The sequence below is a fragment of the Fundulus heteroclitus genome, chromosome 13, assembly GCF_011125445.2.
Source record: "Fundulus heteroclitus isolate FHET01 chromosome 13, MU-UCD_Fhet_4.1, whole genome shotgun sequence".
NCBI classification, from domain to species: Eukaryota; Metazoa; Chordata; class Actinopteri; order Cyprinodontiformes; family Fundulidae; genus Fundulus; species Fundulus heteroclitus.
In genome coordinates, this window is record NC_046373.1 from 41766057 (window position 1) to 41783079 (window position 17023).

General features: G+C 37.3%; 1 pseudogene; it reads right to left on the reverse strand.

Moving 5' to 3' along the window:
* Positions 1–6356: 6356 nt before the first annotated feature.
* LOC110367873 lies at positions 6357–15780 on the reverse strand (annotated as a pseudogene).
* Between the last annotated feature and the right edge of the window lie 1243 nt (positions 15781–17023).

Genomic DNA, 17023 nt, shown 5'->3' on the forward strand with positions numbered 1-17023 from the left:
GACTAATGAACAGAGTGGTTAGTGACATGACTGGTTGTGCGGTTTACTTGGACGACGTGGTGGTGTACTCTGACACGTGGGAAGAGCACGTGGAGCGCATCCAAGAGCTTTTCACTCGTTTGACAGGGGCGAGGTTAACGGTCAACCTGGCCAAGTGCGAGTTTGGAAGGGCGACTGTTACCTATTTAGGTCGTGTGGTTGGCCAAGGTGAGGTCCGCCCTGTTGCAGCAAAGGTTCAGGCGGTAGAGCAGTTTCCTGTTCCAGCTACAAAGAAGGAGCTAATGCGTTTTCTTGGGCTGGTGGGATACTACAGATGTTTTTGTCGAAACTTCTCATCTGTGGTGGTGCCTCTGACAAATTTGCTGCGCAAAGATGTAAAGTTTGAGTGGTCTACCCTTTGTCAACAGGCTTTTGAGCAGGTGAAAAGGCTCCTCTGTGCTGCTCCTGTATTGGCTGCACCACGTCTTAAACATCCTTTCCAACTTTACGTGGATGCCAGTCATGTGGGTGCTGGAGCTGTCCTCACCCAGACTGATGATCTGGGTATTGGTAGGCCGGTGAGTTACTTTTCGAAAAAATTCGATAAGCATCAGTTGAATTACTCAGTGATCGAGAAGGAGACGTTTGCTTTGATCTTAGCCTTAAAACATTTCGATGTTTATTTAAGTGGTGGCGCTAACATCATGGTTTTTACAGATCATAATCCGCTGACGTTCTTGTCTTCCCTGAAATGTCCAAATCAGCGTTTGATTCGCTGGTCATTGTTCCTGCAGTCTTACAATCTGGATATCCATTACATTAAAGGAAAAGACAACGTCACAGCTGATGCGTTATCTCGAGCTCCACTTTTGTAGCACGTTTGGTTGTTTTTGTGCTTGTTTTTGTCCCTGTTTCCTTTCTATGTGCCTTAAAGAAGCTTCTGAGTGCACCAGTTGCTGGTCTAGAGAGGAAGCAGAGGAGGAAATCGGTACATTAAACCAATCCAGCTGAGTATAACGTGGGTAAGAGAGCAATATGTTAAGGGTGGCTGGGTTTACTTTACACGTTTGGTGAGTTTGGAGCAGGGTTCCATATAGAACCTGCTTTTTTATGAGCGGGGGTGTGACGGCCCTGCTGTGCGGTCCGGTGTGCTATGACTGTCAATTAATGCTATCAATTAAGGTCCTCTAAGTGGGAGGCGCTTCCATTATGCGGCCACCTGGATTGTACTTAAGGAGCGCCGTTCCATTCAGGAGGGGAGTCCCCTGGTCGAAGCAAGCGCGCTGCAGACAGCCATCCAGTCCAGACCAGGTTGGGGTCTGGGCTTCCTGGTGTGGAGGGACCAGGCGTGATCGCCCCATTCGAGCTGCCGTCTGATTCCGACGTCTAGACCAGTTTTTTGATTCTTTTAAATAAATGCCTTTTATAGGCTGAAAGCACTGCCTGTTTCCGTGTCCCCCAGTTTTTTTTGTTGCAACCAGTCGAGCCGGGTCGTAACAATATATATATATATATATATATATATATATATATATATATATATATACATACATATATATATATATATATATATACACACATATATATATACACACATACACACACACACACGTATATTGATTTGGTTGATTGCAGATTTGCTCACAGTGATGCTGCACGGATGAAATAATGGGCGCAGAATGTGAGAAAGGTGCAATGAGTGCAAGTATGTGCATTCATACTTGTATGTATAGTATATGCAAATTCTCAACCAGAACCGCAACTCTGTATATCATTACATCATTGAAGATGTTTTTGGTCATTTGTTTACTGTTACTTGCATTATTATTATTATTTAGAAATGTGTGTGCATACACGCTGTACTTGAGTGTGTTATTAGCAAATTTATGTGATTTTTTTCTAGTGTAGAAACTAAAGCTCTGTGGAGTTCTTAAAATGGTTCATTTATTTAGCTCTATTGTAAATCTATTTCAGATTTAAAGGCTAATGCACAGACACAGCATAAAAGTATGTGGCATTTTAAAAGTCTTGAGCCCCCCCTGAACATGACAAAAATCATCGTCGTTCGAAGCTATAGCGCACGTATTCCCTAGTTACTGGAGGAAAATAGGGAATACCAATATGGCGGCTGGTGGCTCCACAGTGACGTGTACTACCAACGGCCAATCAGCAATCCAGTGAATAAATAGCGATCAGTGGGGGCTACTCAACTCAGCCCAGCTAAGGTCAAATGAACAGTAATAAAAACGCAAACAAAACTGACTTTCAGACGAAGAACAGAGCCTGCTTAAATAGGGGTGGAATAACCTAAACTTTCCACATGAGGAAGGCAAAACATAACAGAGGAACAACAAACCAAAAATATAAACAAAAAAAATAACAAACAAATAAAGCAAAATCGTCTTTAACTTAGCACAAATAGATTAATATTAAGATAACCAAGTAATTAAATTCAACTTCAACAAATAAGGCAAGGCAAGGCAAGGCAAGGCAAGGCAAATTTATTTATATAGCACAATTCAGTACAGAGACAATGCATAGTGCTTTACATGATTAAAATATAGGAAAATAAAACAGAATAAAAGCAAGTAGGGATAGTATAGAAACAAAAAAGAACATTTGAAAACAGTAAAACATTTTAACTTGAACATTCAAAGACAATTCTAAACAAATGTGTTTTTAATCTCGATTTAAAGGAACTCAGGCTTTCTGCACTTTTACAGTTTTCTGGAAGTTTGTTCCAGATCAGTGGAGCATAGGAACTAAATGCTGCTTCTCCTTGTTTAGTTCTGGTTCTAGGTATGCAGAGAAGGCTGGAGCCAGAAGACCTTAGTGGTCTGGATGGTTGATACACTGATAACAAGTCTGTGATGTATTTAGGTGCTAAGCCATTCAAGGATTTATAGACTAACAGAAGTATTTTAAAGTCTATTCTCTGAGATATAGGGAGCCAGTGTAATGACTTTAGAACTGGGGTTATGTGCTCTACTTTCTTAGTCTTAGTGAGAACGCGGGCAGCAGCGTTCTGGATCAGCTGCAGCTGCCTGATCCACTTCTTAGGCTGACCTGTAAAAACACCGTTGCAGTAATCAATTCTACTAAATATAAACGCATGGATTAGTTTTTCCAGATCCTGCTGAGACATCAGTCCTTTAATCCTAGAAATGTTCTTCAGGTGATAGAAAGCCGACCTTGTAATTGTCTTTAGATGCTTTTGGAGGTTCAGGTCTGAGTCCATCACTACACACAGGTTTCGGGCCTGATTAGTGGTTTTTAGTTGAAGTGACTGAAGCTGTGTGCTAACTTTTGATCTCTCCTCTATTGGTCCAAAAATGATTACTTCTGTTTTGTTTTTGTTCAACTGAAGAAAATTTTGACACATCCATGCATTGATTTCTTCTAGGCATTTACTCAGTGCTTGAACTGGTTTATAGTCACCTGGTGACATGGTGATGTAGAGCTGTGTGTCGTCTGCATAGTTATGGTAGCTGATGTTATTTTTTATTATCTGGGCTAGAGGGAGCATGTAGATATTGAAGAGGAGGGGACCCAGGATGGACCCTTGGGGAATCCCACATGTGATTTTTGTCATCTCTGATGTAAAGTTACCTACTGATACAAAAAAGTCCCTGTCCTTTAAGTAGGATTTAAACCAGTGGAGAGCTGTAGCAGAGAGGCCGACCCAGTTCTCCAGGCGTTCTAACAGAATAGAGTGATCGACAGTATCTAATGCTGCACTGAGGTCCAATAGAACCAGCACGGTGGTTCTTCCACAGTCTGTATTTATATGGATGTCATTAAACACCTTGATCAGGGCGGTCTCTGTACTGTGGTGAGCACGGAAACCTGACTGGAATACATCAAAGCGGCTGGTCGTTAAGAAGGTGTTTAATTGTTGAAATACAGCTTTTTCAATAATCTTACTGATAAAGGGGAGGTTTGAGATGGGCCTATAGTTCTGGAGTAGAAGTTTGTCTAAATTGTTCTTTTTCAGCAGTGGTTTGATAATTGCTGTTTTTAGGGACTGGGGGAAAACACCTGACAGAAGGGACGTGTTTATTATCTGGGTCAAATCAGACGCTATGCCAGGTAAAACTTTTTTAAAGAAAGCTGTGGGTAGAACATCAAGGCAGCTGGAGGAGGAACTTAACTGCTGAATGATCTGCTCTAAGCTTTTGTGGTTTATTTCGCTGAAATGGGACTTTTTGTCAGAAATAGTTCCAGCTGAATAAAGCATTGGTTCTGGTGTTGATATGGTAGTACAAAGTGATCCTCTAATTTTTAGGATTTTTTCAGTGAAGAAGTTAGCAAATTCATTGCAGGCCCTGGTGGAGTGGAGTTCTGAAGCCACGGACACAGGAGGATTTGTTAGCCTGTCAACTGTGGAAAATAAGACACGAGCATTATTAATGTTTTTTTTTGATGATCTCAGAGAAGAAAGATTCTCTTGCATTTTTCAGTTGTAAGTTATATCTGTTAAGTCTCTCTTTATAGATGTCATAGTGAACCTGGAGTCTGTTCTTTCTCCACCTGCGTTCAGCTTTGCGACATTCCCTTTTTTCACTTCTAACTGATGGAGCATTTCTCCAAGGAGATTTTTTCTTCCCGGAAAAAAACTTCACTTTGACTGGAGCAATGCAGTTAATGATGTCTGAGACTTTAGACTGAAAGTTATCTACTAGCTCATCTACTGAGTTGCAGCCCAAGGTTGAAGTAGCAGAGTAAGCTTGAATAAAAGTTTTCGTTGCATTGTCCTTAAAGGTGCGTTTTCTTACGATGTCCCTTTGGCTAAATGAGTCACTGGAAATGATGTTTTCAAAGGTAACAGAAAAGTGATCAGATAGGGCAACATCAGTTACATTGACCTGTGAAATTTTTAGACCTTTAGTGATGATCAAGTCTAAAATATGTCCCTGTTTGTGTGTTGGCTGTTTAACGTGTTGAGTTAAACCAAAGTTTCTAAGTGTGTCACACAGTTCTTTTGCACTTCTGTCTTCAGGGTTGTCAACGTTAAAGTTGAAGTCTCCCACAATAATTAAAAAGTCATAATCAACACATATCACAGACAGCAGGTCACTAAAATCATTAAAAAAGTTTGATGTGGACTTAGGAGGCCTGTACACATTCAGAAACATAGTTCGTATCGGGCCCTTTACCTGGAGAGCCAAATGTTCAAAAGAGTCAAATTTTCCTAAAAACACCTTTTTACACTTTAGTGAATCATTAAACAATGTTGCTACTCCTCCACCTTTCCTTTGCTGTCTGCTCTCACAAAGAAAATTGTAGTTTGGAGGTGTTGACTCCATCAGTATAGCTGCTTCACTAAATTCATGCAGCCATGTTTCTGTTAAAAACATTACATCAAGATTATTGTCAATAATGAAGTCATTAATTAAAAGGGATTTTCCTGACAGAGATCTAATATTTAATAAACCCAGTTTATATGACTTAGTGGTTGATGATGTCTCTGTGACAGGTTGCATCTGACAGTTTATGATTTTTAAGTATTTGTTCCTGTTTATCCTTTTGTTTTTCTTATTTCTGCCACGTATTATCACAGATATTCCATAATCTCCGGCGAAAGGCCCAGGCTGATGCTGGGAACTCTCATGTCTGATAAACGTGTGGCCAGGGCCCAATCTGTATCACAGCGAAGTAATTTGGAGTTCCTCAGCACCAGAGTGTTCTGTGATATGTGGAGGAGGAGGATCTGAGGCTCTGAGGCCTTTGGAGAATCCTGGTTTATTCACAGCAGAATGGCTATGTGGAGAGGATGTCGTCTGTAGGCCAATCTTAAATACTTTGTTCATGCTATGAGAAAATTCCAGAAAAGGAACTTCTGGGCTTTGTGGAGAAGAAGGGGAGGCAGGTCCATGTCTTTTCTCTGATGTCTTAGAACGAAAATCGTTGACATACCTCTGGTTTTTGTCCTCCTGGGTCACATTTTGGAGCAGGAGAAATCTGTTTAGTAACGGAATTCCAGCATTTCCAGCAGGTTTACTCCTATCATTTGTTTTGAGAACAGCCCGCTGTTGTTTCCCTTGTCCTGGGACATCTCTCCCCCCCCCCCACACGTATTAAGTCATTTGTGGTATGTTCCTGGCATCCTCCTCCAGCTCATTTGTGTTTGCAGAACCTCAAAGAAAAGAACAAAAGTAAACCATTCAGACTGCTATTAACTAAAGTTAATAAGTAAGCTAAACATATGTCTATATGAAATAACTTAAGCTTAATTTATGCATAGAGTAATCTGGAACCGATAAATATAAATTATGAAAACACAACACTAACACTTGATAGGGGAGGGAGAAGCATCCACCACAGGGATTAACAAACAGGGTGTTGGTTTGGGATGGAATGAAGCTAAACAGGCAAGATCTTTGATACAACTTTTATTTTCCACATTACCAAAATACATTTACAAGTAATGATGTCATTAACGAAGACATAACACCCACATGCCTTTCAAACCAATCCATTAAATTATATTTACAATCAAAAATATACATGTTCGGTTAATAAGTTTCTCTAAATTGTCCTTAAGCATGAGTGTGTTCAGACCCTGGAGTGTCCAGGTCCAGTCCTCCAGAGATCCTGTCCTGCAGCTTCTCCATCACGCCTGAAGCAAACGGCTGAGTTCCCTCATCAGCATCCAGTCCTTCAGCTCTGCAGAGGTCTGGTAACGAGACTTTCACCTGAATCAGGTGAACTGGAGGGATGCATCTAAAAGCTGCAGGATAGTAGCTCTGGTAGACTGGAGATGGGCATGAATGATATAAACAATGAACAAATAGATTAACAAGGTAAAGACATTTCTAGACATTCATTACTCTTTTAAAGCAGAAGCACTAATTAACTAGCAAAATAACATTTGTAATTACTCTAGGAAGGGCAGAATAGTAAAAGAATAATTTCAGGTACAATAACAACTTTAAAACTAATACATTTATTTTTAAAAGTGTGATTTTTATTTATAGTAAAAACAGAAACAAAATCATTTAACACCTACAAATAAGAAAAGAAAAAGCTATACAAGTATTTACATTCAATATCAGAAAAGAATATCTTTTGAAAAACTTGATGTCAAAAGGTCAGCCACTGGAAAATTGATAGAAATGTATGAACTTTATTACTGTTTAATATTTCGTAAACTGTTTGCCAACAAAACATGTTTCAGACTGTATGTTTTATGTTTTATCATACTGGTTTTAAACCCGAAACTTTTCCAACAAAAATCTGTCAGCTCTGCAGGAAAATAGCCTCTAATCTTTCCTATTGTTCTTTAATGTGAAACTTAAGTTGGTTTTACCTAAATTAAACTAAAAAGCAGCATAAATTGAGCCCTGTTCCAAACCTCTTACAGACATTTGAACGTAAGGGTAAAAAAATACTTAGAAAAAAAAAATACTGAATGGTTTTGATGCGGTTCAGATCTTGGTGTCCAGAATCCTCATTAATTAGTTGTCTTTTTCCTGTTGAGACATTTAAATGAGCTGAAATATTATTTATACAATGTTTCAATGTACCTATGTACATACAGTATTTGTATAATACATAAAAGGCCCTGATAGAGAAACAAGTTATAAGAATGAGACTTTACCTTTGTAGCAATGGTTTATCTGATGAGTTACTATCTTGGTTATCATCAGATATGTCACTAGTTGAAGATGAAGTATCTGAGGACGGTGTCTTGGTGTCTTCAATAGCTAAAAGAAGAACAAATCCTAGTCAAATATCATTTTGATTTTCAGGGAAAAAAAGCTTTTTTAAACATTTGTTTTTGATGATGACAAGTGTTTTTATTTTACACAGAAAATGCTTAACATTTTATTGACCTTTTCAGGGGAAAGATGCATGTTACCAGGTTGTGGCAAACATGCTCCTTTCTACCTGTAGTCCTTTGGCAGGTTGATGTTAGTTAAATATAACTTAACAGATATTGTTATCATAATAAACCAGTGTAAAACCCAATTGCATTTCTTTATATTCTATACACATCAAATAAATCATGATTCACATCTCACAACGTTATTATGATGCCTTTTTGATAAAAGAAAATAGCTTTCAGACAGGATCACACTGTTATTACTGGATCTGTTAGAAACTAATTGAAGAAAATATCTGGTCCTGAATCCTTGAATGGTTGTCTGTGGTTGTTCAGGGGAATAAATGCACAGCTCTCTCCACCAAAGACTACATAACAAATATGAAACAATATTTGTGGGAAATCTGCTCAGCGTTGTTGCTGCTTCAACAAACACATGACCTACAACCTACACCTCTTTTTTGTACCCCTTATATTTCCCCTCCTCTCATTTGTATTGTCAAAGTCTAGTAATAAGATTTGAAAAACTTGGGATTCACTGTTAAGTTATAGACATCTTAATTCCACCTTTCTGATGTGGTTCAGCTACAGCAACAAATCTACAGTCCTATAACTCCTATTGTAAAGTGTCTTAGCACTGATAATCAATGTTCCATATTATTCAGCTTCCACGATGGGACAGGGCTGGTGAAACTGTTCAAAACACACGTGTGTCAGTCTTTACTCAATATCCACAGGAAACATGAGATAAAGGATTATGAAATATTTTAAATACTTATTGGCTGCAGGTTTAAACCACGAAACAAACAAAATGAACAAATTATTTGCTAATACAATGTATTGCTAGCTCTACTACAGCTAGAAGCATTAGAGCTCTTAGATAAGTTTATAAACTATAAAGTATCCAGTAGTTAGTATATACCACTATTCATAATGGACTCAAACAAAAGGAAAGATTTTTTTTCTACACAACGATATTATTACCACAATATAACAACCGATAAAGAGAATGAAAATAATTCATACTAAATCAAATAAAGCAGTATTTGAGTTTATGTTTTTTATTAGGTAAAGGTCAATTATAAAAATATAGGAGAACGAAAATAAAATGTTCATCACTTACCGATCTTCTTGTAAATGATGAATCCAGTCACACCAATGATACCAAGAAGCACCATAGCAGTAACAACAGAGATGATGATCATCATATTTGCTGTTAAGAAAAAACAGGTCAAACTAAGACAGGATCACAGGTTTGTTTGTGTCCTTTATCCTAGTTTATTTAAACACCATGACCAGAATTTAGCTATGTTTATCTTTTGCTTGTTCTGGATATTGTTCTTACACTGAACACACACATCCAATACACTTAAGTGTTTTTCTTTTCAGGTACTATAAAATGGTTAATTCAATAATGCTTCTGATCTAAGCCCTAAAACTGAATTTAAATATAAAAAGAGGAGCAGAGCAGAACTTTGGTACCAGCAGATGTTTACCTAAAATCACATGGCAAGGCAAGCTTGTTTATAAAGCACGTTTGAGTAACAAGACGATTTAAAGTGCTGTACATGAACAAAACAATAAAACAGAGGGAGAACATTACAGAGGAAAGCATGATGCAGTGGAATAGTACGAGCAGGTCAGATATAAGACGAGTTGGACTAGAAACTAAAACATTAACATGTAATGGCTAATGTAAACAAATACTTTTTTAACCTTGATTTAAAGGAACTCAGGCTTTCAGCACTTTTACAGTTTTCTGGAAGTTTGTTCCAGATCGGTGGAGCATAGGAACTAAATGCTGCTTCTCCATGTCTGGTTCTGGTTCTGGTTCTGCAGAGCAGGCTGGAGCCAGAAGACCTGAGTGGTCTGGAGGGTTGATACACTGATAACAAGTCTGTGATGTATATAGGTGCTAATTCAGGGATTTATAGACTAACAGAAGTATTTTAAAGTCTATTCTCTGAGATACAGGGAGCCATGGAAGGACTTCAGAACCGGGTCCATGTTCTCTACGTTCTTAGTCTCAGTGGAAGGACTTCTGATCCGGGTCCATTGTTCTCTACATTCTTAGTCTTAGTGAGGACTTCAGAACCGGGTCCATGTTCTCTATGTTCTTAGTCTTAGTGAGGACTTCAGAACCGGGTCCATGTTCTCTACGTTCTTAGTCTTAGTGAGGACGCGGGCAGCAGCGTTCTGGATCAGCTGCAGCTGTCTGATCCACTTTTTAGGCAGACCTGTGAAAACACCGTTGCACATGTGGCTCTTTAAACAATTACTTACATTCAGGGTTCATTCTTATTTTCTCCAGTCTATTGACGATGTCGTCATTGACTCCAGAGAGCTGAAACACACATTCATACTTGTTCCAGTCTTCAGGTTTAACAGATGACAGATCAATGTCAACGCTCATCTGGAAGGTTCCATCATTGTTAGGGAGGATCTCTCCTTTGACCACATAATCATAAACCTCCTCTCCATCTTTCCTCCAGAACATCTCTGCTCTGTTGGGGTAGAAACCTGTAGCGTGGCAGCTGACTGGAGACGAGGAAGACTTCTGGAGGAAGAAGACTGATGGAAGATCTGAATAAAAAAAAAATCATTAAAAAAAATCAAGAATCTTTGAGACAAACACCGGCTTAGGATGTATACAGATAACATGACACACAGACACACAGACTTAGTATTTACAGGAGTTTTTTTTTTGTTTTTTTCCTCCACACATTAGAGTATGCAAGTTTGTATCAGAGTCTGAGAGCTCTGATATCAGTCCCTTTGTGAGTGATTGGAGCTATGTTACATGGATTAGTCCCTCCCTCCTGAATCTCAAAGTGATGAGGTCATTTTCTGCAGTGATCTTGAGGCTTTTTACTCTGAAACTGTTGCACTGAAATAATTCCCTGAATTTAATTCCCACAGTTTCAGTCCCACATTCACCTCGTTCACTGTGTGCCTCTGACAGCTGTTTAGGTAAAAGTTAGTTTTATGCGGTGTGGATTTAAGCAATGTATTAAAATTCATAGATTATGTATTAATATTATGTATTAATTCCCAGGTACTGGTTATGGTACCATATCAGCTCAAATGTGAAAGCTATCCATTCCTAGTCATGTCTAGTGAAAAGTAAATAGCTAGAAATATTTCAGATACATAAACAGAACTGAGTAATTTAATTTAGTCAATAATGTAGTGAAGAGATCAATACTTAGATGAGTGTTAGAAAGTTACCTTTTGGTATTTTTAGTAAAACAAAATATTCAAATAATCAATTTATATAAATTAAATAATAATATGTGACTATACCTGTTCTCATCAGAGAGCTCCTCCCATAGTCTACATACTTCTTCAGCCACACAGGACAAATCTGGTTGAGATAGTACTTCTTCGTCGACAGCAGAGCTCTGTTATTATTCCATTTGTTTGCAGTAATTAAAGCCTGTTGTGTTGCAGCGATCCATCGGTTTTCCTTTACATCCCATATTATCCAGTCTTCCCCATCACAGCCATACCGGTCATAGCCCGTAACCTCTTCAGTCTGATCATCCCACTCACAGCCGTACATTCTCTGGTTAACATGGACACCTAAAGACAGAGAATGCAGAAAAATGTATTGAGATTTATTTTTAAGGGTGTTTGTGGCACTTGTGGCTTCAGGCCAGAATTGAACCCATCAGCCACATCAAGGACTAAGGCCTCCTTACATGGGTTGTAATCATTACCCCTGTGCCATCAGAGCACACCTGAGATTAAGTATTTTATGCTTTTAACTTGAGTTTTCTTTAATAAGCACAAAACAAAAGTCATGAAAACAGTGCAGACATCCTAGAGGGAAAGAGAGAAACCAACAGAAACGGCTGAGAAAAAGTTATAAAAGTTATTTATTAATAATCAATAGAAACCTTCACCATGTACAGATTTCCTTTCTGCAGTTTATATCAACTGATTAAAAGTAGTTAAATCGAAAATGATTCAGATGAACATTGTGGACTTCTGAACAGGTTCATCACATTAATTTAGTTTCACATCATGTGGATCTACACACGCCTGGTTGACCAGCCTGATGGGAGACGTTACCAACCACTGAGAGGTTCTGTTCTCTGAAGGACCGTTCAGGTCCAGGTTCTCACTCTGCAGCTTCAGCTTCTAGTCTCTATTCTCCAGCAGTAGCTCTGATCTTTCTGCTCGGTCAGCTCCTCTCAGTCAGGAACCTTTCAGCTGATCTTCATCTGTGTTTGCAGCAACACAGATGATAAAACACTGTGATAAAATCTGTTCCTGATCAGTTTGACAGTCTGAGCTTCTTAAACCTAAAATCAAGTATTTTCTCTTGAAACACATTCAGTCATATTTTACTACTTTTAGTTGTTGCTCATTATGTAAGTTGTGTCTCTTAATTATATTATTTTTTTATTGTGAAAATTTAAAAATAGTTTCCATGTTAAGAATATTGTTCTGTGGACGCCAGGACAGACAGATTGCTCACAATTTTCTGTTGACACTAATTAATAAAGTTTATCTTCAAGGTTTTCCAGCAAACTGAACCAGAAATTAATCATGAGTTAAAATCCTCCAGCTTTAAACACCAGACATATTATCTAATAAATCACAGAAATACAGTATTGACAGATAATAAAACTCTAAACTACTAAAAACATAACCATGCTATAATAATTATTATTTGTAAACAATTAATTTGTCAAATTTTACAGTTTATGTATATTCATTTTTACAATCAAAAAATTGTTTGGATTATTTTTTAACAAATTACATACAATATTATTATTTTATGTACCTGCAGTATAGAATGAACTTGAAAAGTTCATTCTATAAAATATATATTTTTTTATTGCGTCAAATTGTCTCCTTATTAAAGTTGTTGATACAACATTTAGCACAGATCTGAAAACTAAAAAAAAGAGCTAAAATATGAAACAAGGAGAACTTCATAATGATCCAATCTTGTCTCATCTTTACGCTCACATTTATATTTTAAATGTTTAATTATTCATATTTTTGTGTTTCTCTGAAGATAAATTATGCTGTTAGCGTTGAACAAGGACCATCATTAACAGTTCAAAATAAAGTTACTAATTCATACATGAAATCTCACACAGGAAATAAACTTCCCTAAGTTTTACATTGACAATTATTTAAAATTTCAATAGTTAACTCGAGATTAATTACAAATTAATTGCATATTTTATCTTTTTATTTCTGAAAGTGTAATAGCCTATTTGGGCATTTTAATATGCAATTTCGCAATGACACTAGTAAAAAAAACATGTTTTGTTTACACAATGTATAAACAAATTTATTAGGGAAATTGTGTTAATCGCGTGTTTTGACACGCAAATAAAATGTTGTCGTTATGGTATAATAAAGTTAATGTGTTAAAACCACTTTAAAACTGACAGCCCTAATTTTTATCATCTTTTATATTTCTTCTTTTAAACAAAAAGTTTTCAAAAAATATTTTTAGACCAATTAGGTGAAATTGGATAATTTTCCACGGCACACGTGATGATCACTAGTGTTGTGGCACAGTGGTTGAAAAACACTGTTCTAGCCTGTTTACATAATTTTTATCAACCAGTCTCACTAAATACTTAATAAAAATTTACACCTGCATGATTCCAGAGGAGTTCCTCAGCAATAAGGAAGATAAAGTGTTTCTGAAGAAAAAGAAAAAATACTGACACTAAATTTAAACCCTTAACATCGACAATATTAGGAAATCATATAATGTGAAATATAACCGATATCACAGCTGTTACTTCAACATCAGTTTGACTTTTGCTTCTAGGCAAATATTTAATAATTGTATTAATTCTGTAATTGATTAAATAAACATATTTTGGGTTAATAAATGGAGAGTCACCTTAAATAAAGTTAATTTAATTTTAGCAGTTGTTTTATTTTATATCTATTCATGGCTAAACAACTGTTAAGTGAAGTCTCTCCATTTGTCTCTTTCTTGTTGGTGTGTTTCTGTGTCATAGTTGCTATAAACAACAAAAAGATCAATAAATAGTGAGAAACAGACAAACCTGCAGTTTGGTTGAAGTGCTGACTTTGCTATTTCAATATCGTGTTTGAAGGTCAGCTGTTCACCCTGAAGTCTTTGAGTCTCTCTCTCCCAGTACCACTCTTCAGCGTTCTCCTTCATCCAGTCCTGTTTGGGCTCACATCTCTGGGTTTTGTTGTTATAGTGAACAATCTGAACATCATCAACCAAAGCAACAGCCACAAACTCTGGGAAGTTTTGGACTTGAGACGATCCAGTGTAGAAATACTTCAGGGAGTGGATCACTAGAAAAAAAAACAAGATTGTGGTTTGAGCTGAGAAAATAGAACCAAAATTATTTCATTCCTTTTTTTTTTTTTTTTTTTACATACAAGTAAAATTAACTACCGCATATTGCCTTTATTATTAGTAGTATTGTTGTTTTTGAAATTTGCATTTAAGAACATCCAGAAAGTAGTTTTATCTCCTTTTTAAGATTTCTAAAGGAAGGGACCTAAATCTTAGCATCCACAGATATTTCCCCCAAAAATAATGATGACCCCCCCCCCCCTCACACACACACCCCAACTGGAGTAGTGATGCTATGCATACTGTATGACAGTAGGTCCATTTTGAGATTTTGTAGAAAAGTACACATACAGAAACACCCAGGACGTCTTTGTTTAAACTTTATTGATAATTTAATACTGTAGTAATATAATGACCTTATATATGATTACAAATAAAAAGCTTGGAAATGTGTGTGTCATTAAAAAAGTAACTCCAAGAGAAAAGCAAGAATCTCTTTCTTTACCAGAACGGACACTTAGGGAGCATTTGGTGTAATTTGCTTTATTTCTTTTATTTTGAGTTTTTGAACCTCCAACTTAGTGTTTTTAAATTGTATAATAGTGAATAAAACACATCTTCCACTGTCAAAGTCCACCTGCTTAAATACAACATAGCTTTTCATATAACTGCATTGCTGAGTTATGATGACATCAAATTTTATACAGAAAACCAAATTCTGCACTTTCCATCATCACCGGCTGTAAATGCACTCTCACTTTCACCGTGTCCTATATGCTCCCATACAAGTGCCTAATCCTTAATTTGAAAGCTTAATGTGTTCTGTTGATAGACGAGAGGAGTTGTGAAAAATCCAGTTCCAGTGAAATAATCTTCCCCCTCTGTGATTCCATGCAGGAGGCATTGTTGCTTCACCTGGGCTCTGTATTCATGCTTTACACACGGATTCTCCTCACCAGTCTGCTACCCACTAACACTAACCTCACAGGAGACAGAAAGAAACCTAAAGAAGTCAGGATCAAACCCCTAAAAAGGTTACAACTCATAACTAAACCTAAAGAACTCTGTAGTGAAATGCATGTAGCGCCCCCTATGTGCGACTGGGGGAACAGGTTATTTCATAAGAGCGGAATTTCACCCTAACACCTGAGTCAGGTATGTTGTTACCTGGGTCGTATGTCCAAAGTAATCAAGATTGTTAATAATCTAAGTTTAATAAAATACTATTTGCCATATCTCTTGGAAGCAGTGCTTTTATTCCATGTTCAAATGTTTCTGGCTTTATTTTCTTTTCCAAGTCCGTGTTTACTCTTTAACAGTGAGTGACAGAAAGAGGAAGACGACTAGTGTAGTTCAGCTTTATACCAAAATACTAAGCGTTATTCTGTTTTCTAAGTTACATTAGTTTAAAACTTAACTTCTTAAATGTTAAAGATTGGTTTTAAAAAAACAACTTTGTATGCTTATATTTGCTGTTGGCTATAATAACTTTTAACAAGAAAACAAGTCAAGGATAAAAATGTTCCGTTAACTTACTAGCAGCAGTGATGTGTATCCCCATGAGAAGTAAAAAGATAGATTTTGACATTTTGCTCCATCAGGACAGCCTCCAGCTACGTAGGATGGTGTTAGTCAACAGACCGATCTTCAGCTCCACAGAATAGCTCCCTCGTCTATAATCTAAAAAGGGGCGTAAACGTGAAAACAAGTCGATGAAAAAAAACATTCTGCTGACGTCACTTAAATTGGGGTGAAATATAGCTGAAGGGGTTGTAAACGAAAGTAAAACTATTGCTTCTCAGATGTTGACAGATTTTGGCGGCCTTCATATCCTTTTGTTTTAGTTTCATGGTAATGCACTGTTTTTTTTGTCAAAATTCAAATTAGAATAATTTAATTATCATATGTCTGGCTTCAATGTGCACTATTAAATAATGAATTATTATTTTCTTGTGCTCAAGCTTTCTCAGATAAAGTGAAGGGACACAAATCCTCAGTGATTCTACAGGGTGTCTTTAAGTTCACTGTCTGAAATAAGCTTCTCACAAAGAAAATGATGTATTATAAAGATGTGCAGTTTTTACTCCAGGTGTGCAGTGAGCTGTCAACATTTTTATTTGATAAATCTGATCAAAATCAGCCTGACTCTAGCAGTGAGGATGAGCTGTCCATATAAAAGGATTGAACTTTGAATTCCTACTAGGTTAGGGTTTTTTGCCCTGATTTTAAATGCATTAAGTGTCATGAGTTATCTTCATGAACCCAAGCACGACCACACAAATTGAGCTCAGTTAGAGAGAGTTTATTTAAGAAGGTGAGTTGTGGAGGATGAAGACCTGAGACTTTACAGGGCTGGAGCAGACGATGAGTGCTGGAGAGGATACACCAGGGAACAGAGCAGAGCTTCTCCAGAGTAGCTTGTCAGGTTAGCAGCCCACAGGAGACACCTGGACAAAAAGCAAAGCTTCTCCAAGAACGAGCAGCAGAATATAAAGACTTACAGAGGGACTGGCATGGAGAGGGTGTAAAATGATGACGGACCGGCAAAGTAGTGACAGCAGAGTGAGGCTTAAGTAGTGAGACTGGCAGGTGAAATGAGTCTGGCTAATTGGTGGCTGGCAGGTGTGACTAACTGCAGTGGAAGGGAAGGCTGAAGTGAGGGGAAGGAGAAACTAAAAACAATAAATAAAGTCAAACCCAAACTAAAACTAAAACAAGGTGGAAAAACCGAAAACCAATGGCAACAAAAGCCGAATCAAAACTAAACCATGACATTAAGATGAAAGGTCAGTTTTCAGCTCACATGTCTAAGTTTCAAAGTTCAAAATCCTGATTGTTAGTTTAACTGGTTACTCTAAATACCCTAATGGACCAGGAGTGGTCCAGGATCTGTGACTCCCTATTAT